At 48.6% G+C, this 26,770-nt stretch overlaps 1 long non-coding RNA gene across 1 annotated transcript; it reads right to left on the reverse strand.

The window, feature by feature from the left end:
* Window positions 1-410: 410 nt before the first annotated feature.
* Window positions 411-22,553, reverse strand: LOC115091696. Its single transcript, XR_003856798.1, has 3 exons — window positions 22,426-22,553; window positions 4,466-4,769; window positions 411-715 (listed from the first exon to the last, which is right to left on the reverse strand). It is a non-coding gene; the product is annotated as an uncharacterized LOC115091696 (long non-coding RNA).
* Window positions 22,554-26,770: the final 4,217 nt, after the last annotated feature.

The raw sequence follows: 26,770 nt of genomic DNA on the forward strand, positions 1-26,770 counted from the left end.
AGCAAAAGTCCATTGCGAAAAAAGTCCCGACACGAACGTGTTTTGGACCATACCGGGTCCTGCTTCAGGGGCAAACGACTCTTAAAAGTAGCTCTTCATCACCCGACGCAAACTTCAGTACAGCTTCATTTCTTTATTCTCCAAAACACAATGCTTTAATGGTTGAATCAGCTGTTATTCGGCGTGGTCTGCATTCAAACCGCAATTTAACAAAAACATGGCAGATCCTTTGATTTTATACACTCAGACCGGAAATGCTGTTACGTCATCGTAAGTTCTCAACCAGGTAGTGTTTAAAGCAGGTGCCGAAAAATGAACAAAGAACAATGAAAAAATAATAATAAACTGGAAAATTAAAAATATGAAAAAAGACTGCACACACCAATCAAATATCCATCGATCCAGAAGAACAAGGTATCAAACTTTTACCCAAAGTGCTCAAAACAAAGTCCAAATGGCACACTTTACATTAAAAGCGCAGCATGAAGACATATACTTAAGGCAGTTTTCAGCTAGGTCCATCTAGAAAGACAAAAGTTCAAATCAAAGAGTACCAATTTATCTTCTCATTCAGCCCCTGGGGATGTACAGCATGAAGTTTGTAAATCCAGAAATGTTCACGGCGATTAAGGCGAGCTTGAATGTCTCCATCACGAATGCTCTTTTGAAGTTTCTCTAGCACTGACCAACGTAGATCTGTAAAGGTATGTCCAGTCTGTAAACAATGTTGGATGAGAGGTGCAGTCAGTTTAGCAGTTTTAATGCAGCTTCTATGCTCAATGAGTCTCGTCCTGATTTTCCTCTTTGTGCGACCCACATAAATCTTATCACAAGGACATTGAATTACATAGATGACACAGTCAGATTCGCAGCGAGACAGTATTCATTTGCATATGCGCACATTGATATAAAATCTTGCATGCATGTATGCATGGGTAGCCAATTTTATACCATGCATGCATAAATGTGTACATGTTATAAAATTTGTGCACCCATGTGCACAATCCAGCAAATACACACATATGTGTGCAAGCGCACAGGTATTAAAATTCACCTCATAATTAATTTATGACATACAGCTGCTAGTTTGGATAGGCTGATTTAAAAAGTGCTGAAACATGATCGGCTCTTTTCCTTTCTTATCTCATCCCCAATTAGCTTCACGCTATTTATTTATTTATTTGTTTATTTGTTTATTTATTTATTTAAACTCTTTTCTATACCATCGTTAAGCTAGAAGCCATCACAACGGTTAACAATAAGGCACTTAAAATAATGTAGCTTTATTTTAACATCTAGATGGGTGCCTGCCTGCAAGGTATGGTACAGAGTTTCATAATAGCTATAAGATGCTAGGTGAGGTTGTGTGTTTAGGTTTATCAGGTCAGTTCAAAATTATTAATAATCTACATGTTATCTGTTACTGCTTAAAAGTAAAAAACACTCATAATGAGTAGGTGTATTGTGTCAATGCACAGACTCATCGCTTTCTGCAATTCTTTGGATTCTATTCTCCCTTCTCTTTGTGGTATGCTTGTTTAAATAGCCATGAATTTAGGCTCTTTTTGAATAGTTTGATGTCTTTTTGCAGCCTGATTTCTGATGGCATGGTGTTCCATAATGTAGGCCCTGCTAATGATAGGGCTCTATCCCTTACTTGAGTTAGTCTTGCAGTTTTAACGGAGGGAATAGTTAGTAATGCCTTGTTTGTGGATCTCAGGTTCCTGTTGGGGACGTGTACTTTCAGTGCAGTGTTTAGCCATTCTGTTTTTTCAACATGGATTAATTTATGTATGGTACATAGTGATTTGTATTGTATTCTCTGTTCAATGGGTAGCCAGTGTAGTTCAATTAGGATGTCAGTGATATGGTCCCTTCTACTCTTTCCAGTCAGAATTTTTGCCACTGGGTTTTGCAGTATCTGGAGTGGTCTAATTGTTGTATATGGTAAACCCAGGAGTAGGGCATTACAATAGTCAGTGCTTGCAAAGATTAATGCTTGTAGCACTGATCGGAAGTTGTTTGTAGTTAGCATGGGTTTTAATCTCCTAAGAGTCATAAGTTTCTTGTAACCTTCTCTTATTTTAAAAGATATATGTTATTTCATATTCATTTCAGTGTCAATTATCACCCCTAGGTTGCGTACTTTTTCAGCTAGTTCAATCTTTTGGTTGTTTTTGAGTGTAATAGGATTTTGGATGATTTCTAGATTTTTTCTTTCTAGATGAAGGAATTCAGTTTTCTCTATGTTAATAACTAACTCCATTTGGTTGAGAAGCTGTTTGATAATATCTAAATACATGTTGGCTAGGTCCAGAGTTTATTTTATTGTATTGTCAATGGGAAGGATTAATTGAATATCATCAGTGTATATGTAATGTGTTATGCCCAGTCCAGCTAATAGGTGGCATAGTGGCAGCATGTATATGTTAAATAGTGTGCCGGATAGGGCCGACACTTGTGGGACTCCTGTTTGAAGTTCTATTTTATTTGACATTGTATCTTTGATCTGTACTTGGAAGTATCTGTTATTTAGGTATGATTTGAACCACTTAATTGTATTGTTGCTTAGTGCTATTTCTTCTAGTCTATTTAGCAGTATTCCATGGTTTACTGTATCGAGTGCAGCTGATAGGTCTAGCATTACTAGGATAAAATGTTTACCGCTGTCAAACCCTCTCATGATGTTGTCTGTTAGTGCCAGCAGGAGAGTTTCAGTGCTGTAGTTTTTTCGAAAACTGTGTTGTGACAGCTATAGGATGTTGTTGGTTTCTAAGTGTTCTGCTGATTAGTTTTGTACAGTTTTTTCTATTAGCTTTGCTAGTAGAGGTAGGTTTGATACCGGCCTATAGTTGCTAAGGACAAGGGGATCACTGGGTTTTTTTCTTTAATATCAGTTTCACTATTGCTCCTTTAAGCGTATCTGGCATGGCCCCTTCTGTTAAGGATAGATTAATGATATTGGTTAGAGTCAGAGAAACTGTGGAGGCTAATTTTTTTTAAGTCTATGGTTGGTATTGTGTCTTGTGTATGTGGGGCTGGATTTAGCTTCTTTAACGTTGATTCTACTTCTAGTTCTGAAATTTCAGTAAAAGCTGTCCATTGCTTAACATCTCTTTTTTGCATTTTGATTGATTGTGTTGATGATTTTGGAATCTTTGTTTTTAGGTTCATAATTTTGTCCTTGAAAAAATTAGCTATTTCATTACATCTATTTGCTGGTAGGTTTGGGGAAGATTCATTTTTGTCGTTTGTGAGATTTTTAACTATGGTGAATAAAGTTCTGGGGTTGTTTGCGAATTTTTCAATTTTAGTACTGTAATATTGCTTTTTTGCATTGAGGATTACTTGTTTATAGTAGCCGAGAAGTTGTCTGTATTTTGTCAGGTTTTCTGCTGTTTTATTTATCTTCCATACTTTTTCTTTTTTTCTCAGATTTCTTTTGACTTCTTTTATCTTTTCATTGTACCAAGGGTTTGTTTCTTTGGGGTCTTTGATTTTGATCAATTTAGTTTGGTTTATTTTGTTGGCTAAGGTTCTGGTTGCTTGTAACCATGTTGAGGTAGCAGAGCAGCAGTTTGTGTAATCTATGTAATTTAGTCTTACTTCTAAATTATCTTTCAGGATGTCTATGTTATATGGCGGGCTGTAGTTAAATTCATTGGGTGTATTTTTTATTTTCTTTTGTAGTTCTGTGTATTTGAAGGAGGATTTAATGAGGAAATGATCTGACCAAGGGATCTGTGTATGCTCGGTGTTGATGTGTTCTAAGTGTTTATGATTAGTAAATGTTAGATCAAGGGAGTATCCTGCTTTGTGTGTGGGCTTGTCGGTAGTAAGAGTGAACCCTAGTGCTGTCATGAAATCCATGAATGTTTGGCAGGTATTGGATAGGGGCTGTTTATCCATCTGCAAGTTGAAATCTCCTAGGACAATTTTTAGTGGAATTTAGGTGTGTCGTTAGGAATTCAATTAGTGGTGAGGTGTTTAATTCAAGTAGAGTAGGGGTACAGTAAATGAGGCAGATTTTAGATTGTTGGTTTCAAAAAGGGCAATTTCATGGTTATTGGGGGGTGTTACTGGGATTGGTTTACATTTAAAACTTTTTTCAATTATTAGTAGGAGTCCCCCTCCTCTTTTGTTTATTCTGGGTATTGAAAATATATCATAGTTCTTGTGCGCTATTTGATTCTTTAGCACGGTGTCTGATTTTTTTAACCATGATTCTGTGACAGCAATGAAGTTAGGTTTTTCGTCGTATAATAGGTCTGTGATTATAGGGAATTTTTGGGATTGACTGGGCGTTAACTAGTAGGAAGGTTAGCATTAGCAGGTTATTTGTATTTGTGTTGTTATTTAAATTGATCATCTTTATTTTTATGAGGTTACTGGATTGTATTTTCTTGGTTTTTCTAGTTATGTTTCTGTATCTAATCTTTTGTGGGTAGTTGTTTCCAATACATACCTTTCTTTAGGCAGGCTTTAATTGTATGTGTTTTAGCTTCATCTCTCATGTTTTCCATAATCAGTATTGAAGAGTTGCAGTTTGTTGTGTGGTTTCTCCGGGGTGTACGAAGGGGTGGGCAAAGGGGCCTGCCCCTTTGTTGTGCCCCTCCGGTGTGCGGCATCGGTGCGCGGCACCACCGTGGTTGGCTCCTCTTTTAAACCCCCTTCCTGGTGCACTTTTGCTGGCATCAGTGACATCAGCGTCAGCCAAGAGGGGGAAGGGGAGGAGTTTGGGTCTTGCTTCGGGGCCGCAGTTCCAGCACCTAGGGGAGAGAAAAAAGAAGGAAAAGAAAAAAGAGACACAGCAGCATCAGTGTTAGATAGTGCGGGAGAGAGAAGGAGAGAGGGGTGGAGAGCAGAATCGGGAGGTTTGCAGAGCCTTGTTGTTTTCCAGGCAGGGTGTGTGAGACAAAGCTATCTGGCTTTGAGTACATAAAGGTTCGATTTTCAAAGGCCCATTCAGGCATCCATGTGCGCACAGTTCCTGGTGTTAGGGGTGTGCATTCATTTTCAACGTATTGGCAATCCGTAATGTATATGTCCCTATTCGTTATATTCGTGGGAAAACGAAATGTATCACGACTCCCCACGAATATAACTTATCATTCGTTTCATCCGTTACATGGTGCACGGTGCATGTACGTGCTTTTCTTCAATTGGAGGATGCCATTTTGGTGTATCCAGAGCCAAAAACCAGCCCTTTCCTGTGAGTCATCAGTGACTCACAGGAAAGAGTCGGACAGGTTCGCATGGATACCGGAATGCAGAGTATCAGCAATAACATTTTGTGAAATGCACTGAATGCAGTCAATCGTGCTGTCATTCAGTGCTCAGTGACGATTTTCCTGATGACCCAGCACTATATATACTTAAGCACGCGGCGTGCCACGCACTTTCTTTGCAGTGGTGGTGTGGGGAGGTGGTCTCTGTGGAAGCAGGCTGCACTCAGAGCTAGTCTGAGTTCAGAAATCTCTATTGAATTGCTAGCTAGGCTAGTTAGTAGGGAAATAAATGCTATTTATTCTTTATTTGGCTGCAGTGCCTGTGCCAGCTAGCCCTGTTTGTTTTTTAAGCAGTTTATTAGGTGATCTGAGACAGTCTCTCTGTGCCAGGGAGAGAAGCTGCTAGCAGTGCCATTTTGTTTCATTCACCCTCTGGGCTAGGCTGCAAGCAAGCACCATTTGGTTGTTGTGGCTGTGAGAGATATATTCAATTTTGCTAGAATTTCCATTGGAAAATATATTTCATCGATTTTCCTGCTGTGCCAACATTTTCAGCTTTTTTAAACTGAGTTTGTTTAATTCAACTCACTAAGTCTCTCTGTGCACTGGGCTTCAGTGGGCTGGCAGTTTAGCAGACTGAACTTTATTATTGGGACAGTCTGTGCAGTGAAATCCCCAGTCTGCCTCTTTTGTGCTTACACACAAGCTGTGTGTGGGTGTGCATACCACACATATTTCATTAGTGCATAGCAAGGCACTGTGACAGTGGGCAGTGGGTAGTTTAACAGACTGAACTTTATTATTGGGACAGTCTGTGCAGTGAAATCCCCAGTCTACCTCTTTTGTGCTGACACGAAAGCTGTGTGTGGGTGTGCATACCACACATATTTCATTAGTGCATAGCAAGGCACTGTGACAGTGGGCAGTGGGTAGTTTAACAGACTGAACTTTATTATTGGGACAGTCTGTGCAGTGAAATCCCCAGTCTGCCTCTTTTGTGCTTACAAGCAAGCTGTGTGTGTGTGTGTGCACAGCACACATGTTACATTAGTGCATAGCAAGGCACTGTGACAGTGGGCAGCCAGTACGCACTAGGCAGTGACATTAAATCCATAATGTCAGGGAAAGCTAGATGTAGTTGAGTGATTGGTCTGGCAGAGGAGGCACTTCAAAAGGCACTAGTGCCACTCCCCCATTAAAGTTAAAAAGGGACCTGTCACAATCTAAACTCTTTGGAGGGGCAGGCAGTTCCATCCAGAAAAAAATGAAATCTGACCATGATGCATTGCCATCGCCAACACCTGTTTCTGACCATGTAGTTTTGGAGGTGAGGGAAGGGGAGGCTGAGTCATGCCAGACAAAATGTTGACACCCAAAAGCAGCAGGGGGACAGAAGTCTCGACTAACACATAGTGTTGACAATGTAACGCAGTCACTGTTTGCTTCTGATTCAGATGAAGAATCATCTTGTGTGGAATTCTCATCAGAAACGGAAGAAGTAATAGCCTACGAAGCTTTAGGAGGATCAATTAGTCCTGTCTTAGCCTCCACTTCAGTGCAGCAGGGGAGAGATGAAACTGATGATGAGGAGGAGGAAGAGCAGTCAGCACAGGCATAGAGGGTGACTGAGGCCCCTGGCATTGCTTCTCAGGGTGTACCCACTACTTCAGCTCCACAGACAATAGTGCAAACATGGTTAAGACAAAAAAAGACAGGCACTTTAAGAACATCTGATGTTTTGCACACACTCTGCACCTGGTAGTGAAGACAGCTCTGGGGTTGGATTCCAATGACAAAGAGAATGAATACCTGCATAGGTTAATACAGATGTGCAGGAACATAGCAGCGCACTTATACAGAAGTGTGAAGGCGGGGCAGGTTCTCCGCCAAAAGCAGACTGATTTGGAGATGCCTCACAAACGTATCATTCATGACATTCCCACCCGGTGGAATTCCACCTTTATGATGCTAGACAGGTTAGTGGAGCTGCAGACACCCCTTCATAAACTTTCTGGTACAATGGACATAGGTGTGCAGAATCCCCTAGGGCATCATGATTGGTTAGTCATGAGTCAGCTGGTAAACATACATGCTCGCCACAGTTTGTAATCCCCATGTGAAAAGGAAACTCGCCCTACAGGATTGTCTCTTATTGGTGAAGGACCTGCTGTTAGCAAAAGTCCGTGAACAGGAGCGCCATAGGCAGAGACAGATTAGACGTGAAGCAGAGGTAGAAACAGCGGGCACTTCAGAGAGTTGTGCTGCTAGCCCAAGCAGGAGCAGCACTCTGTCAGCGACATAGTACCTCCTCCTCCACTTCAGAACGCCAAAGGCATGTTACCCATAAAGATTCATCTGTTGTACGATGGGCGAGAGAGAAAGCAGCTGGCATGAGTGAATCTCAGCCCACCCAAGCAAAGGAGACACCAACACAGCTGTCAGTGACATGGTATCTCTCAGAGCCGACAGAGAACATGCAGACAGATCCGCTGGCATATTGGGCACACAAGTCCACTGACTGGCCATACCTAGCCAAAGCAGCTCAGTGATATCTGTCATGTCTTCCAAACAGTGTGCCCAGTGAACGTGTCTTTTCAATGACAGGGTATATCATGAGCCCTCACCGCTCAAGGCTGGCACCAGAGTTGATGGAAATGCTAGTGTTTTTGAAAGTAAACCTGCCTTTGCTAAGGTTTCCAAATTTTCCCTGTGATTGGCAAGATGAATAAAAGCAATTCAAAGCCTTGCAACAGCTCCAACTATCTCCTATGCTCCAGATAATATAAGCACTGCAGCACATGTACCTGACCTGAAACGCTGTGCCTGACCGTCCACTGTCCAGGCTGTACATCCCTACAAGGGCCTGACCTGAAACGCTGTGCCTGACCGTCCACTGTCCAGGCCATATGTCCCTAACAAGGGCCTGACCTCAAACGCTGTGCCTGTCTGTCAACTGTCCAGGCCTTATGTACCTAGAAGGGTTTGACCTCTGTCCTCAACTGCTGTGCCTGTCTGTCCAGGCCTTATGTCCCTAGGTGGGATGGACTCTGTCTTGTATTGCTGTGCCTGTCCATCCAGGCCTTATGTCCCTACAAGGGTTTGACCTCGATTGCTGTGACTGTCTGTCCAGGCATCATGTCCCTACGTGGGTTTGACCTCTGTCCTTGACTGCTGTGCCTGTCCATCCAGGCCTTATGTCCCTAAGTGGGATTCAACTCTGTCCTCAACATCTGTGCCGTTTCGTCCAGGCCTTATGTCCTTAGGTGGGATTCACCTCTGTCCTCGAATGCTGTGACTGTCTGTCCAGGCCTTATGTCCTTAGGTGGATTCACCTCTGTCATCGAATGCTGTACCTGTTCGTCCAGGCCTTATGTCCCTACAAGGGTTTGACTAAGATTGTAAGCCCTCTGGGGATAGGGAAATACCTACAGTACCTGAGTGTAATTCAATATGAAGTGCTGGAAAAGCGTGAAAAGCGGAAAATAAATAAATAAATAAATAAATAAATACCATTTATATGCCTGTCCATCAAGGCCTTATGCCCTAGGTGGTATTCTCTCTGTCCTGTATTGCTGTGCCTGTCCATCCAGGCCTTATGTCCCTAGGTGGGATTGCCTCTGTCCTCGATTGCTGTGCCTCTCTGTCGAGGCCTTATGTCCCTACAAGGGTTTGACCTCGATTGCTGTGCCTGTCCATCCAGGCCTTATGTCCCTAGGTGGGATTGACTCTGTCCTCGATTGCTGAGCCTGTTCATCCAGCCTTATGTCCCTACAAGGGTTTGACCTCGATTGCTGTGCCTGTCCGACTAGGCCTCATGTCCCTATGTGGGTTTGACCTCTGTCCTCGACTGCTGTGCCTGTCCATTCAGCCCTTATGTCCATTGGTGGGATTGACTCTGTCCTCGACAGCTGTCCCTGTCCGTCCAGGCCTTATGTCCGTACAAGGGTTTGACCTCTGTCCTCGACTGCTGTGATGTCCATTCAGCCCTTATGTCCATCGGTGGGATTGACACTGTCCTGAATTGCTGTGCCTGTCCGTCCAGACCTTATGTCCCTAGGTGAGATTCACCTCTGTCCTCGACTGCTGTGCCTGTTCGTCCAGGCTTTATGTCACTAGGTGGGATTCACCTCTGCCCTCGACTGCTGTGCCTGTCCATCCAGGCCTTATGTCCCCAGATGGTATTCTCTCTGTCCTGTATTGCTGTGCCTGTCCATCCAGGCCTTATGTCCCTAGGTGGGATTGACTTTGTCTTCGATTGCTGTGCCTGTCCGTCCAGGCCTTATGTCCCTACAAGGGTTTGACCTCGATTGCTGTGTCTTTCCGTCCAGGCCTTATGTCCCTAGGTGGGATTGACTCTATCCTCGTTTGCTGTGCCTGTCCGTCCAGGCCTTATGTCCATAAAAAGGTTTGACCTCTGTCCTCGACTGCTGTGCCTGTCCGTCCAGGCCTTACATCCGTAAATGGGTTTGACCTCTGTCCTCGCCTGCTGTGCCTGTCCGTCCAGGCCTTATGTCCCATTTACGGACATTATGTCCGTAAATGGGATTGACTCTTTCCTGAATTGCTGTGCCTGTCTGTCCAGGCCTTATGTCCCTAGGTGGGATTCACCTCTGTCCTCGACTGCTGTGCCTGTTCGTTCAGGATTTATGTCCCTACGTCAGCTTGACCTCTGTCCTCGACTGCTGTGCCTGTCTCTCCAGGCCTTATGTCCCTAGGTGGGATTGACTCTGTCCTGTGTTGCTGTGCCTGTTCGTCCAGGCCTTATGTCCCTAGGTGGGATTCACCTCTGTCCTCGACTGCTGTGCCTGTTTGTCCAGGCCTTATGTCCCTATGTGGGCTTGACCTCTGTCTTCGACTGCTGTGTCTGTACGTCCAGGCCTTATATCCCTAGGTAAGATTGACTCTGTCCTCTACTGCTGTGCCTGTCCATTCAGCCCTTATGTCCATCGGTGGGATTGACTCTGTCCTGTATTGCTGTGCCTGTCCATCCAGGCCTTATGTCCGTACAAGGGTTTGACCTCTATCCTCGCCTGCTGTGCCTGTCCGTCCAGGCCTTATGTCCCTAATTGGGATTGACTCTTTCCTGAATTGCTGTGCCTGTCTGTCCAGGCCTTATGTCCCTAAATGGGATTGACTCTTTCCTGAATTGCTGTGCCTGTCTGTCCAGGCCTTATGTCCCTAGGTGGGATTCACCTCTGTCCCCGACTGCTGTACCTGTTCGTTCAGGCTTTATGTCCCTACGTCGGCTGGACCTCTGTCCTCGCCTGCTGTGCCTGTCTGTCCAGGCCTTATGTCCCTAGGTGGGATTCTCTCTGTCCTGTAGTGCTGTGCCTGTCCGTCCAGGCCTTATGTCCGTACAAGGGTTTGACCTCTATCCTCGCCTGCTGTGCCTGTCCGTCCAGGCCTTATGTCCCTAAATGGGATTGACTCTTTCCTGAATTGCTGTGCCTGTCTGTCCAGGCCTTATGTCCCTAGGTGGGATTCACCTCTGTCCCCGACTGCTGTACCTGTTCGTTCAGGCTTTATGTCCCTACGTCGGCTGGACCTCTGTCCTCGCCTGCTGTACCTGTTCGTCCAGGCCTTATGTCCCTAGGTGGGATTCACCTCTGTCCTTGACTGCTGTGCCTGTCTGTCCAGGCCTTATGTCCCTAGGTGGGATTCTCTCTGTCCTGTATTGCTGTGCCTGTCCGTCCAGGCCTTATGTCCCTAAATGGGATTGACTCTTTCCTGAATTGCTGTGCCTGTCTGTCCAGGCCTTATGTCCCTAGGTGGGATTCACCTCTGTCCCCGACTGCTGTACCTGTTCGTTCAGGCTTTATGTCCCTACGTCGGCTGGACCTCTGTCCTCGCCTGCTGTACCTGTTCGTCCAGGCCTTATGTCCCTAGGTGGGATTCACCTCTGTCCTTGACTGCTGTGCCTGTCTGTCCAGGCCTTATGTCCCTAGGTGGGATTCTCTCTGTCCTGTATTGCTGTGCCTGTCCGTCCAGGCCTTATGTCTGTAAAAGGGTTTGACCTCTGTTCTCGACTGCTGTGCCTGTCCGTCCAGGCCTTATGTCCGTAAATGGGTTTGACCTCTGTCCTCGACTGCTGTGCCTGTCCGTCCAGGCCTTATGTCCCTAGATGGGATTGACTCTTTCCTATATTGCTGTGCCTGTCCGTCCAGGCATTATGTCCATACAAGTGTTTCTACTCGATTGCTTTTCCTGTTCGTCCAGGCCTTATGTTCCTATGTGGGCTTGACCTCTGTCCTCGACTGCTGTGCCTGTACATCCAGGTCTTATGGCCCTAGGTGGGATTGACTCTGTCCTGCATTACTGTGCCTGTCTGTCCAGGCATTATGTCCCTACAAGGGTTTCACCTCAATTGCTTTGCCTGGTCGTCCAGGCCTTATGTCCCTAGATGGGATTGACTCTGTCCTCGAATGCTGTGCCTGTCCATCTAGGCCTTATGTCATGAGGTGAGAGTCACCTCTGTCCTCGACTGTTGTGACTGTTCATCCAAGCCTTTTCTCCCTACATCGGCTTGACTTCTGTCCTCGACTGCTGTGCCTGTCCATCAAGGCCTTTTGTCCCTAGGTGGGATTGACTGTCCTGTATTGCTGTGCTTGTCTCTCCAGGCATTATGTCCCTACAAGGGTTAGACCTTGATTGCTTTGCCTGTTCGTCCAGGCCTTATGTCCCTAGATGGGTTTGACTCTGTCCTGTATTGCTTTGCCTGTCCATGCAAGCTTTATGTCCCTACATGGGATTGACTCCGGCCTGTATTTCTGTGCCTGTCCATCCAGGCCTTATGTCACAAGGTGGGATTCACCTCTGTCCTCGACTCTTGTGCCTGTTCATCCAGGCCTTATATCCCGAGGTGGGATTCCCCTCTGTCCTTGACTGCTGTGCCTGTCCATCCAGGCCTTATGTCCCTAGGTAGGATTCACCTCAGTCCACCACTGCTATGCCTGTTCGTCAGGGCCTTACCTTTTTATGTCAGCTTGACCTCTGTCCTTGACTGCTGTACCTGTCCATCCAGGCCTTATGTCCCTAGGTGGGATTGACTCTGTCCTATATTTCTGTGCCTGTCCATTCAGGCATTATGTCCCTACAAGGGTTTGACCTTGATTGCTTTGCCTGTTCGTCCAGTCCTTATGTCCCTAGATGGGATTGACTCTGCCTCTATTGCTGTACCTGTCCATCCAGGCATTATGTCCCTACAAGGGCTTGACCTCAATTGCTTTGCCTGTTCTTCCAGGCTTTATGTCCCTAGATGGGATTGACTCTGCCTGTATTGCTGTGCCTCTCTGTCTAGGTCTTATGTCCGTACAAGGGTTTGACCTCTGTCCTCGACTGCTGTGCCTGTAGGTCCAGGCCTTTTATCCCTAGGTGGGATTGGCTATGTCCTGTATTGCTTTGCCTGTCTATCCAGGCCTTATGTCCCTAGGTGGGATTGACTCTGTCCTGTATTGCGGTGCCTGTCCATCCAGACCTTATGTCCCTACGTGGGCTTGACCCCTGTCCTTGACTGTTGTGCATGTCCGTCCAGGCCTTATGTCCCTAGGTGGGATTCACCTCTGTCCTTGACTGCTGTGCCTGTTCGTCCAGGCCTTATGTCCCTAAGTGGGATTCACCTCTTTCCTCAAATGTATATCGTTTAACCATTTTATTCTTTCCTATTTCTTCCTCTTCACCAAGTTTTGCTACCCTTGTTAATTGTAACTGTACCTTCGGTCACCTCAGTTCTAGTTTGATGTATTTAATGCACTCCCGTTTCATGTAAACCAGCAAGATATGTTCTCATGATTGCCGGTATATAAAAACCTTAAATAAATAAATAAAATAAATAAATGCTGTGCCTGTCCATCCAGGTTTTATGTCACGAGGTGGGATTCACCTCTGTCCTCGACTGCTGTGTCTGTCTGTCCAGGCCTTATGTCCCTAGGTGGGATTGACTCTATCCTCGATTGCTGTGCCTATCCGTCCAGGCCTTATGTCCGTAAAAGGGTTTGACCTCTGTCCTCGACTGTTGTGCCTGTCCATCCAGGCCTTATGTCCATAAATGGTATTGAGTCTGTCCTGTATTGCTGTGCCTCTATTAAAGCACTCTTCTTGCCACTCCTGGTACCCCTTTGCCCCTTTAAAGTACCTTAGGCTATTCATGCCACTTTGGTGCCACTTTGCAACAGTCTAAGTACCTTGGAGCTGTTTTGATGTTCTGATGATTGCTCCCCAGAAGTTTCATCAAAATTGATAATAAAACCCCAATTCTGCAGCCAAAAATAGGCTGCAAATACTTCCCCCATTGACTTTAATGGGATCTGGAAAACGAATGCATGTATCAACGTATTGGGGTGCCATTGAACGAATGCAACGTATCTGGGCCCCGACGAATACGTATCCCGAATGCAACAAATACTTTCTGGCTGCACATCCCTACCTGGTGCAAACATGGACGTGGCTATTTTATAACATGCGTGCGTCGGCACTCCCATGTTATAAAATATAATTCACGTATATACATGCACACCAGATTTTAATATCCATGCATGCATGTGCGAGTGGGTGAACTCTCGTGTGTGCAGGGAGGGGAATTGTGTAAAGTACGTGCAATGATGCGATCAGTTCTTTGCCCAGTTCACTCCCAGTCTGCTCCAGTTAAGTTTCCTATACCCCTACCTACCCTTCTTCCCTTTTTTCTGCTCCTTCCTGACCCCTAACCCCTACCTAGCTATTCACATTTTTTTTGTTTTTTACCTTTACTGCTTCTTTGGAGCAGAAGTAACTTTGGCACACCGGCCCACTGCCACTATCCCAGTTGGCCTCCCACCTTGCCCATCCCCACCCAGACCCCGCCATCCCTGGCTCACCCCTTTTCATTGGCCCGGCACCTCTGCACTTACCTGGATCATTTTTAAAATGCGCTCGGCGCACGTATGGCCGAGCCACACGTGTAACCCTTGGATTTTATGCACACATGACTTTGAAAATTCAGGCGAAAATGCATTGTTTTCCTTCCCCAATAGACTTCAATGGGACTGAACCACATGAGCCAAAAAGGATTCAGATTTTTCTGGGTCATCAACCATTTGATTCAGTTGCCCCAAACCAAGCCTCTACTCGTTTACTGATCATTTCTATTCAGATAAAAATAAATGCATATCCTTAATGCTCTGCAAGAATGTTGGGGACTTTCATACCCCATCCTTACTAGTCTTTTCCAAGCCTGTTATACCTTTTGAGGGAATTTGCATGCTACTAACTTTGTACATGTTGTTGTGCTAAATATTTAAGATACAAATTCTAAAATTAGTACATAACCTAAGTGATGTTTCACTGTTAATATTAACTTTGTATTGACTCAGATGCTAAAGAATTGTAATGCACTGTCTCCTTGGTCTGCTTAGTCTTCCAAACAATAAGAATTCAAATCATACCTTAGGAAGCAAATCTAAGTGGTCTGCAAACCAGAATTAAATATGGGATCAATTAGGGTGCTGTATGTGGATCAGAGCTCTAACACTTTGGGATTTGGTTTTGGACTTTATTCATGAAAAATGAGTCAAAATCGTGAGCAAATTGTGTCAAAATCTTGAGCAAATTGTGTCTTATGGAATTTCCATGTTCCCTGTACGTACCAGGATCAGTCCAGACGGTGGGTTATGTCCCCCGTCCAGCAGATGGAGTCAGAACAGACTTCGAGGGACGTAACCAGTAAGAGCCAGTGCGCCCTCTGCTGGAGCTCAGTATCTTTCTGACTCCAGCAGATGAGAGTTGGGGGGATCACGGCTCCCCCGCACTGACAGGGTTTCAAGTTTTTTCTCTCTTCTCTTTTCCTGTCAACTAGTTTGATTTGTCTCTGTATTATTGTTGAATCAAGTTAAAGTTTAAAAAAAAAAAAAGTGCCCTAGCTTGGGAGGCGTGTCTTTCTCTCTGCCTTCCTTGCTTCTGTTTGCTTCCTCGCGTATGGTAAGTTTTGCAGTTTTTCTCTGTTGTTGTTTCTTTTTGCAGGTTTTTCTTCGATCCTGCAGTTTTTGTTTGGAGGCCCGTGGCTGCCGGGGGTCCCGGTACCGCCACGTGGTGGCACTCGATCCCGCGGGGCTCAGGCCTTTTTCGCGGGCTTTTCGGTCTGCCGAGTCGTTTCTCGGCGCTGCAGAGAATTGGTGGAGCGGGTTGTGTAGGCCCTCCGGCCCCCCCGCGGCGCCTCGTAGTGCCTTCAGGCCCCCCCCCCGAGCCCTTTTTCCGTCTTTTTCCCGGCGTTTTGTGTCATGCCGCGGCCATCCCGATGCGCGGCCTGCGGCGAGCCAGGGTCCCGGATTTCGCGGGAGGGGATTTGTGCGAGGTGTCTCCCGGGTGGGGAAGGCACCTCGCAGCCACTCGATACTGTTTTGGCCCTCCCCTCCCCCCGGCAAGGGCGGCGCGGGCCGGCCACGTCGCCGCCATTGGCGGGAACGGCGGCCATGTTATTCTCGCAGCATGTTGCTGCGGCTGAGGCGGTTTTGGAGCGGAGGGATTTTCGGGAGGTTTCACCCCCGAATTTATCCCCGGAGGGGGGCTTGCCAGTGTCTGAGTCTTCGGAGGTCCCCTCCTCGGGCCCCCCTCCCAGCTTCCCGCGTTTTTCGCCGGAGTTTATTCTCCTTATGCACAGCGCATATTTGCAGGGGCTGGCGGTTCCCGGGGGTACCTCTTCCCCCCCAGACCCCCCACCGGCCAAGACCCCTCGGGTCTCCATGGCCCCTCCTGGTGTGCCCCCCGGCCCGGTGGGGTCGGTGTCAGGGGCCCCGGGGCCGCTCCCGCGTCCTCGGGTTGCTCAGGGAACTTCGGGAGTGATCTCGCCATCGGGGAGGGCTTCCCCCGATCCTTTGGACCCTTCGCTGTCGGAGTTGCCTCCCAAGGGGGATGATCCGCTGGCGCTTCGCATTTTCCAGAAGGATGAACTGAATGACCTGATACAACAGATCCTCTTGGAACTGAATCTGGATCCTCCCCCGGATCCACCGCTCCCGGTGGCGCCCGCAGTCACCACCTCGGCCAGAAAGGGGGATCCGGTACTCGCAGCGCTTCGTCCTAGGCCTCGGGCTTTTCCCATCCATGAGTCCTTCCTGCAGCTCCTCACCAGGGAGTGGGATGCTCCTGAAGCCTCGTTAAAGGTTACTCGGGCCATGGAAAAGTTATACCCGCTGCCAGAAGATTTCTTGGACCTGATAAAGGTTCCCAAGGTGGATTCGGCCGTCTCGGCGGTCACCAAGAGGACGACGATTCCAGTCACTGGTGGTACGGCGCTCCGGGACACCCAGGACCGTAAGTTGGAAGTCTTCCTGAAGAGGGTGTTTGACGTTTCTGCCTTGGGCATGCGTGCGGTGATGTGTACCTCCCTGGCCCAGCGGGCCAGTCTCCGATGGGTGCAACAACTGCTCACTTCGCAGTCCTTACCCCCGGACGAAGCCGCTCAGGCTGACCGCTTGGAGTCTGCCATAGCTTATGGGGCCGATGCCCTCTACGACCTGTTCCGAGTTCAGGCACGGTCCATGGTTTCGGTGGTGGCGGCCAGGCGGCTCCTTTGGCTTCGCAATTGGGCGGCGGATGCTTCCTCTAAGTCGAGCTTGGGCTCCTTGCCTTTCCGGGGCAAGTTTCTTTTTGGCGATGACTTGGACCAGCTCATAAAGTCGCTGGGGGAGAATGCGGTTCACCGGCTCCCTGAAGACAGACATCGTACCTCCAGGGCGTTTGCTGCTACCCGGACCAGATCCAGAGCACAGCGGCGCTATCGATCGTACAGGCAGCCGGGGCCCCGTGCTGCCTCCGCCAGACCTCAGCCTTGGTCCCGGTCCTTTCGGGGGCGGCGGCCCGCACGTGACGGCTCTGGGCAGGGTAACCCCCGCCTAAGTCGTCCCAATGATGCCAGATGGGCCCACTCCTCTACTCCCCTGATAGGGGGTCGACTAGCGGAATTCTACGAGGAGTGGGTAAGGATATCCGCAGACCAGTGGGTCCTGGACACCATAAGAGAAGGTTACGCATTGGAGTTTGTCCGTTCTCCCAGGGACCGGTTCATTTTCTCCCCCTGCGGTTCGGATCTCAAGAGAGCGGCGGTGCAACAGACGCTGGACCGGCTGCAGGGCATAGGAGCCATTTCCACTGTCCCCTTCGGCGAGGTGGGCTTGGGACATTATTCCATCTACTTCGTCGTACCGAAAAAGGACGGTTCCTGGCGGCCCATCCTCGATCTCAAGGAAGTCAACAAGTCCCTGCGAGTCAGCCGGTTCCGCATGGAGACTCTTCGATCAGTGATCGCGGCGGTTCACCGGGGGGAATTCCTGGCCTCCTTGGACTTGACGGAGGCCTACTTGCACATTCCTATCCTGCCGGCGCATCGTCGTTTTCTCCGCTTCAAGATCCTGGGTCAACACTTCCAATTCACGGCCCTCCCATTCGGCTTGGCGACAGCTCCTCGCACCTTCACCAAGATCATGGTCGTCGTGGCGGCGGCTCTCCGCAGGGAGGGAATACTAGTCCATCCCTATCTGGACGATTGGCTGATTCGAGCGAAGTCTTTCGCCCACGGGCAGGAATCGGTAGCCCGGGTGGTCCAGGTTCTCCAATCCCTGGGATGGGTTGTGAACTTCTCCAAGAGTTCGCTGGTTCCTTCCCAGCGACTGGACTTCCTGGGCGCCAGCTTCGACACGCTGCAGGGCAAGGTGTTCTTGCGTCCGGACAAGGCTCAGTCGTTGCGGGAGCATGTCTGTCGTTTTTCGGCTTTGCTGGAGCCCACCTCCTGGAATTATCTACAGTTGCTGGGAGTGATGGCGTCCACCATCGATATGGTGCCCTGGGCTTTTGCGCATCTGCGCCCCCTGCAGGCATCCCTCCTCTCCAGGTGGAAACCAGTGTCTCAGGATTATCAGGTGGTCCTCCCGCTCCCTCCGGTCGCCAGGGACAGTCTGGACTGGTGGCTGGTCCCGGCGAATCTGGCTCAGGGAGTTTCCCTCGAGGTTCCCAACTGGGTGGTAGTCATCACCGATGCCAGCCTCGTGGGCTGGGGCGCCGTCTGCGACCGAAGTGCAACGCAGGGGACATGGTCCCCAACAGAGGCGACGTGGCCGATCAACCACCTGGAGACCAGGGCGGTGCGGCTGGCGTTGCAACGGTTCCTCCCCCTGGTGTGGAACAGGGAAGTACGGATCCTCTCCGACAACGCCACCACGGTGGCTTACATCAATCGTCAAGGAGGCACAAGAAGCAAACATGTCTCCCTCGAGTCGACCCTCCTCATGGAATGGGCAGAACGGCACCTCGTCAGGATCGCAGCCTCTCACATCGCCGGGGTGGACAATATCCAGGCGGACTTTCTCAGTCGTCAACAACTGGATCCCGGCGAATGGGCGCTCTCCGACGAGGCGATGCGGTTATTGGTTCCGCGGTGGGGCGCCCCGCATTTCGATCTGATGGCTACGGCCACCAACGCCAAGGCGCCTCGGTTCTTCAGTCGCCGCAGGGAACGTGGCGCGGAGGGGGTGGATGCCCTAGCTCTTCCGTGGCCGGCTCGTCGGCTGCTCTATGTCTTTCCTCCATGGCCCTTGGTGGGCAAAACGCTTCACAGGATCGAAAATCATCAAGGTCCTGTGATCCTCGTTGCTCCGGAGTGGCCGCGCAGGCCTTGGTTTGCGGACCTTCTCCAGCTGGCGGTGGACGGTCCGCTTCGGCTCGGTCACCTCCCTCGGCTACTACACCAGGGTCCAGTATATTTCGACCAGGCCGAACTCTTTTGTCTTGCGGCATGGCTTTTGAACGGCGCCGCCTGCGACGCAGAGGCTACCCTGAGGCGGTAGTTTCTACTATGCTGCGGGCCCGGAAGTCTTCTACTTCGGTTGCTTATGTACGAGTTTGGAGAACCTTCGACGTCTGGTGCTCTTCCAGGGGGATCCGACCCATGGAGGCGTCGGGTCCCTCGATTCTGCAGTTCCTTCAAGATGGTCTGGATAAGGGACTCGCCTATAATTCCTTGCGAGTCCAGGTGGCGGCCCTGAACTCTTTCGTGCGAGCGGATGGCTCTCTTCTCCTGCAACCGGACATCGCCCGATTCCTCAAGGGGGTCAAGCATGTACGTCCTCCTGCACGGGATCCTTGTCCCTCCTGGAGCCTCAACCTGGTGCTTCGAGCCGATCCGGGGAGCGACCCTCAAGGACCTGACGCTGAAGGCGGTCTTCCTTGTGGCTATTTGCTCTGCGCGTCGTGTCTCGGAGTTACAAGCTTTGTCCTGCAGGGAGCCTTATCTCAGGTTCACGGATTCAGGAGTCTCCCTGCGCACCGTACCTTCTTTTCTTCCGAAGGTAGTCTCGTCTTTTCACTTGAATCAGACGGTGCAACTTCCGTCCTTTGGACCCAACGAGCCCCGGGCTCTTCGTCTTTTGGATGTCAAACGCACGCTGCGTCACTATCTGGAGGTGACCAATGACTTCCGACTCTCCGATCATCTCTTCGTTCTCTGGTCGGGTCCAAGGAAGGGGTTCCAGGCCTCGAAGACGACGATTGCACGTTGGCTTAAGGAGGCTATCTCGGTATCCTACATCGGAGCAGGCCGGCCTCCTCCTAGTGGGGTCATCGCTCACTCGACTTGCTCACAAGCTGCGTCTTGGGCAGAAACTCGCTCAGTCTCTTCACAGGAGATCTGCCGGGCAGCGACATGAAAGTCGCTGCATACCTTCTCACGACATTATCGACTACACCTGGCATCGTCCTCCATGGGACATTTTGGTGGCCAGGTTCTCCGAGCAGGGCTTTCAGGGGCCCACCCGGTTTAGGGAAGCTTTGGTACATCCCACCGTCTGGACTGATCCTGGTACGTACAGGGAAAAGAAAATTATTCCTTACCTGCTAATTTTCGTTCCTGTAGTACCAAGGATCAGTCCAGACGCCCACCTCTTTGGGATCTTTTGCTTCTGCTCGGGTCTGATGCTTGTCGATATATCTATATATTCAGTCTTTGTGTTTTATCTCTGTTTCACAGCTCCCTACAAGTTGGGTGCCTTACCGCTCGTTGGCGGTTTATTATTATCTATAGTTACTGCCTGTTTTTCAGGTATGTTTACATTTATGTAACTTGATTCAAACCCTCTTTGGGCTTTGCTATACGTGGTACTGAGCTCCAGCAGAGGGAGCACTGGCTCTTACTGGTGACGTCCCTCGAAGTCTGTTCTGACTCCATCTGCTGGACGGGGGACATAACCCACCGTCTGGACTGATCCTTGGTAGGGATGTGAATCGTTTTAGGACGATTAAAATTATCGTCCGATAATTTTAATATCGTCTTAAACCGTTATGGAACACAATACAATAGAGATTCTAACGATTTATCGTTATAAATCGTTAGAATCGTGAGCCGGCACACTAAAACCCCCTAAAACCCACCCCCGACCCTTTAAATTAAATCCCCCACCCTCCCGAACCCCCCCAAATGACTTAAATAACCTGCGGGTCCAGCGGCGGTCCGGAACGGCAGCGGTCCGGAACGGGCTCCTGCTCCTGAATCTTGTTGTCTTCAGCCGGCGCCATTTTCCAAAATGGCGCCGAAAAATGGCGGCGGCCATAGACGAACACGATTGGACGGCAGGAGGTCCTTCCGGACCCCCGCTGGACTTTTGGCAAGTCTCGTGGGGGTCAGGAGGCCCCCCACAAGCTGGCCAAAAGTTCCTGGAGGTCCAGCGGGGGTCAGGGAGCGATTTCCCGCCGCGAATCGTTTTTGTACGGAAAATGGCGCCGGCAGGAGATCGACTGCAGGAGGTTGTTCAGCGAGGCGCCGGAACCCTCGCTGAACGACCTCCTGCAGTCGATCTCCTGCCGGCGCCATTTTCCGTACGAAAACGATTCGCGGCGGGAAATCGCTCCCTGACCCCCGCTGGACCTCCAGGAACTTTTGGCCAGCTTGTGGGGGGCCTCCTGACCCCCACGAGACTTGCCAAAAGTCCAGCGGGGGTCCGGAAGGACCTCCTGCCGTCCAATCGTGTTCGTCTATGGCCGCCGCCATTTTTCGGCGCCATTTTGGAAAATGGCGCCGGCTGAAGACAACAAGATTCAGGAGCAGGAGCCCGTTCCGGACCGCTGCCGTTCCGGACCGCCGCTGGACCCGCAGGTTATTTAAGTCATTTGGGGGGGTTCGGGCGGGTGGGGGATTTAATTTAAAGGGTCGGGGGTGGGTTTTAGGGGGTTTTAATGTGCCGGTTTTGCGATTTTTCGATTTTTCGATTTTTCACGATTTTTCACGATTTTTCACGATATTTTACCCCCCCAAACGGCAACAATACGATTCCCTCCCCCTCCCAGCCGAAATCGATCGTTAAGACGATCGAGGACACGATTCACATCCCTAATCCTTGGTACTACAGGAACGAAAATTAGCAGGTAAGGAATAATTTTCTTCTATAGCTTTTTGTTTTCACTTGCCTCTGTCAGCTTCAGCAAAGTTAGGATGGAAATCATGGAATAGGAAAAGGAATCTTAAGAGGCACCAGATATTGACAAGGGCAGTCAAATATAAATATAACAAGCATATAGAAACAAGGAAGCTTGAGAGTCTACATAGAGAAAGCAGTGGGGACTGAGAAAGAACATGGAGGAGACAGAGAGAAAGAGAGAAAGAGGAAAAAAGATGCCAATACTCTCATCTCACTAGGGAAAGATGAACTTTGAGAACAATGAAATGAGGTCCTGTAGCCTTTATTACACAGACTCTTATACAGTGGAACGATAGGAAGAAGCATACCCAGGAGGATTTCATGCAATTGACATACCAGAATATGTTTGAAGCTGCAATGTTCCAAAAAAAAAAAAAAACCTGAGGGAAATGTTATGCTGCAAAGGATTTCTGAGTAGCAATACGCTCACAAAGATTTGGGAACAGCGTTATTTCCAAAAGGATTTGGGGGATGTAGCATATTGAACCACATTTGTGACAGGGGCAGTGGGGTGCCTGCAGGCCTATGAGACTGGAGTTCTACATCATATTTGTATACTATACTTAGAACAAAGGCACCCAATGTGCTTTATTGCTTCAGAATATGGCACCCTTTTTTATTTAGTTTATCATCAACTGCCGAGGGAGAATATGAAACAAAAAATAGTTATTTTTGGCAAAACCTAAAAAGGAAAGGTATTTAGAAGAAAAAAAAATAAATCTAGATTTTTGCCTGTCCATGAAATAAGAAATAAATCCAATTACCTTTTATGATTGTTCTTTTCTGATCCTGACCTGTGGTGAACAGGTTATGATCCATTAGTTTCTTTGTTAGAAAGAGTACATACAGTTCATTCTGCCTGAAATTTTTCTTAGGGGCAGGAGAAGAGTCATCAGTCTGTTTGGAAAGAGAGAGGAACAATTGAATTCAGATTGTCATGCAGCCTGAAGGAGACAGAAGGCCCTACCAGATGTGATTGTAAGATGAAAGTAGTTTGTCAGAAATAACAACAGAAGATAATGCATGGGAAGAATATGCAAATGGAACTAGAAAGGTCTTCAAAAGTAAATTGTGCTATTAACAAGAAAGAGATTTTTGCTCTAAATCATGTTGCTGTCTAAAAAACGTTTTTTAAACTGGCACAGCTGTCAAAGACTTCCCATGGAAATAATCCAAATGGCAAAAAACAATTCAATTTTAAAATACTTTGCATTTCAGGCATAAAATGTAAGGCATGCTAATGTTTAGTTCATCATTAGGGGGTCATTTTCAGAGACTTCTGTATGCAAAAGGTTTTTCCATAGATATAGGGATGGTAATTTTCAAAAACCTTCTGTGGGTAAAACAATGTTTTATGCAGAAATGGCCGTTTATAAAATTGCCCTTTCGATATTGGGTAAACTTATGCATACATGCCGTCTTTGCATGTAATATTACCAGGATGGAGCAGAGGTATTCCTGGAGGCGGGGTTGGGGAGAGAGTTTGATGATGTATGTTTTTTAGAGATGAGTTTCGTTTTTCTGGGTCGGGTAGGGTTTCAGTTCAGGCACTTCATGGGAAAACTCATTTTCCCATGGATCGTTTTTCGGCAAAAACGAAGCTGAAACCTGACCCGAACCCAGAAAAACAAATTAAAAAAAAATCAGAATCGTAAAAAAAAAAACACCCCAACCCTTCAAATTTACTGTATTACAACCCCCCACCATTCCGATCCCTCCCCAAGACTTACTAAAAGCCCTGGTGGTCCAGCAGGGTCCCGCAAGCAATCTCTCCCTCCGGGCCGTCAGGCTGTCGGGTCTGCTACAAATCAAAATTGTGCCAATGGCCTTTTGCCCTTACGATGTCACAGGGGCTATTGCTTCCATTGGTTGGCCCCTGTCACATGGTAGGAGCAATGGATGGCCGGCGCCATCCATTGTAAAGGCTATCGGCGCCATTTTGAATATTGGCAGCCGACGGTGCGAGTGCAGGAGATCACTCACGGGACCCCGCTGGACCACCAGGGACTTTTGGCAAGTCTTGGGGAGGGATCAGGATGGTAGGGGGGTTGTAATACAGTAAATTTGAAGGGTTGGGGGTGTTTTTTGTTTTTTTTTAATAAATGTGCCCCTCCCCCCTGCACTAACCCGAAAAACAAATTTCGGGGAAAATCTGTTTTGTGGATCAGGCCCCCCCCCCACCCGAACCACAACGAATTAGGTAGTTTCATTGAAATTTCCTAAATCGTGATAAACGAATGCACATCTCTAGTGTTTTTATCTTCAATAAAGCTCTTTTTCCTTCTGAAGGATGGGGAGGTGGTATATTAATGATTCAATAAAATAAATAAAACAATTTACATGCATACTTTTAAATAATTGGCAATATACATGTAACTTTTCAAAAACATTTGTGCGCACTATAGAGCACACATAGTAACGTGTGGGGGATAATGTTGATGGGATCATTTTCAAAGCACACTTATGCGCGCAAGTTCACTTTGAAAACTGATGACATTTATGTGCATATTTTGCTGACTGTTTGAAAATTACCCTTTAGAAGGTGTTTTAGGAAGACTGTTGGATCCAATAATATTTCGGAACAAAAGAGGGAAAATGGCAATCACATTTATTAATGTAAACTGCTAAATGTTAAAGCTTTGGGAATCAACTACTATGCTTACATTAGCAGAATGGTTTAAAGAAATGTCAAAAATTGTATCATATGAATATCTAATTTATGAGCAAGAGGTTAATATAATTTGGGTTATGCCTGCGGGCCAAGCTGAAGGCAGTCCCCTACATCTGACGGCAGGCCACTGCTGATGCCGTCTTTGCGCAGCCCGGAAGCCACCGCGTTGTCGGGACCTTAAGAACATAAGAACATATGAACATAAGAAAATGCCATACTGGGTCAGACCAAGGGTCCATCAAGCCCAGCATCCTGTTTCCAACAGTGGCCAATCCAGGCCATTAGAACCTGGCAAGTACCCAAAAACTAAGTCTATTCCATGTAACCATTGCTAATGGCAGTGGCTATTCTCTAAGGGGCGGATTTTCAGAGCCCTGCTTGCGTAAATCCGCCCAAAACCGGGCGGATTTACGCGAGCAGGGCCCTGCGCGCCGGGAAGCCTATTTTACATAGGCCTACCGGCGCGCGCAGAGCCCCGGGACTCGCGTAAGTCCCGGGGTTTTCGGAGGGGGCGTGTCGGGGGCGGGCCTGAACCGCGCGGCGTTTTCGGGGCGTGTCGGGAGCGTTCCGGGGGCGGGCCCGGGGGCGTGGCCACGGCCCGGGGCGGCCCGGGGGCATGGCCGCGCCCTCCGGACCCGCCCCAGGTCGCGTCCCGGCGCACAGGAGGCCCGCTGACGCGCGGGGATTTACGCCTCCCGGAGGGAGGCGTAAATCCCCCGACAAAGGTAAGGGGGGGGTTTAGACAGGGCCGGGCGGGTGGGTTAGGTAGGGGAAGGGAGGGGAAGGTGAGGGGAGGGCAAAGGAAAGTTCCCTCCGAGGCCGCTCCGATTTCGGAGCGGCCTTGGAGGGAATGGGGGTAGGCTGCGCGGCTCAGCGCGCGCCGGCTATACAAAATCCATAGCCTTGCGTGCGCCGATCCAGGTTTTTAGCAGATACGCGCGGCTCCGCGCGTATCTACTAAAATCCAGCGTACTTTTGTTTGCGCCTGGAGCGCAAACAAAAGTAGGCTATTCGCGCTCCTTTTAAAATCCGCCCCCAAGTGAACTTAATAGCAGGTAATGGACTTCTCCTCCAAGAACTTATCCAATCCCTTTTTAAACACAGCTATACTAACTGCACGAACCACATTCTCTGGCAACAAATTTCAGAGTTTAATTGTGCGTTGAGTAAAAAAGAACTTTCTCCGATTAGTTTTAAATGTGCCCCATGCTAACTTCATGGAGTGTCCCCTAGTCTTTCTACTATCCGAAAGAGTAAATAACCGATTCACATCTACCCGTTCTAGACCTCTCATGATTTTAAACACCTCTATCATATCCCCCCCTCAGTCGTCACGGTCCTAGTGCCACTGCCCAGCCCGATGTCTCCTGTCTCTTTGTGGCTCCTAGCTGCTGCTGCCGGTTTCCTCTTATGGCAGGGGTGCCGCTGCCAATGCCGCTGCCTACCTGACCTCCCACACGGCAGGACGCCGTCGCAGGCTCCTGCCTTCCAGCTCTTGCTAGGTGCGGGCACGCGCCTCTCCTGCACATTTAAAGGGCCAACAGTGGGAAAAGCCCAGCAGCCCCTAGCAGTAATGTCATCAGCCTTTGCCTGATTCAGCCCTATAAAAGGGCCCTGCTTCAGTTCTTCAGGGCCTTCGGATCCGGTCTTCACAGTGTCTGTGGTCTTCTTCCTGGTCCAGGTCCTCTGTGGTCTTCCTGTGCTTTGATGGATCTTCGTTCCTTGTTCTTCGTGTTCCTGAACATTGTCTCCTTGATGTTCCTGGTCTCATCCCTCGTCAGAGCTCCCTTGTTGCCTGTTCCATGTTCCTGATGTTCCAGATGTCTAGTTTTCCTGATGTCTAGATGTTCCGTGTCCAGATGTCCTGGTATCCTGTGTCCTGAGGTGCCATGTTCCATGTTCCTGATGTCTGATGTTCCTGTCCTGAATCCGTCCGTCTCATCTTCAGCTCTTTGTCCAGTTTCCAGGTCCCTTGTCTGTTCACTTTTCCTGGTGTGCCACTGTCGTGGTCCATGACCAGCCCATGGGGGGTTGTGTAGGGTGCCTCATGGTACAAGGCCTTCTCCTCGACTGCAGCACAAGCCTCCAGAAGACTCCTGTTTTAAATGGCTTGCTTCTGAGAATCCTGAGTCTTGAATACTGAGTCTTGAATCCTGTCCCGGTCTTCAGAGTCCCTTGCCTGCTTCTGTCCATGCCTAAGACTCTGCCAGAACCTGCTCCACTTCAGCGTGGTCTGCGACCAGCAACAAGCGGCTGTGTAGGGCGCGCCCCGGTGCAGGCCTCTACTGAATCTTCATCATGTTCCAGTCTCAAGTTCCACTTCTTCGCCTGGAGACTACTTCACGATCAGTGTGGTCCACGACCAGCCAGGGGCGGCTCTGTAGGGCATGCTGCGATGCATTTCCCACCTAGTACTTTCACCTGACTCCTGAATCCTT

Source organism: Rhinatrema bivittatum, chromosome 5 (genome assembly GCF_901001135.1).
Source record: "Rhinatrema bivittatum chromosome 5, aRhiBiv1.1, whole genome shotgun sequence".
Taxonomy (NCBI): Eukaryota; Metazoa; Chordata; class Amphibia; order Gymnophiona; family Rhinatrematidae; genus Rhinatrema; species Rhinatrema bivittatum.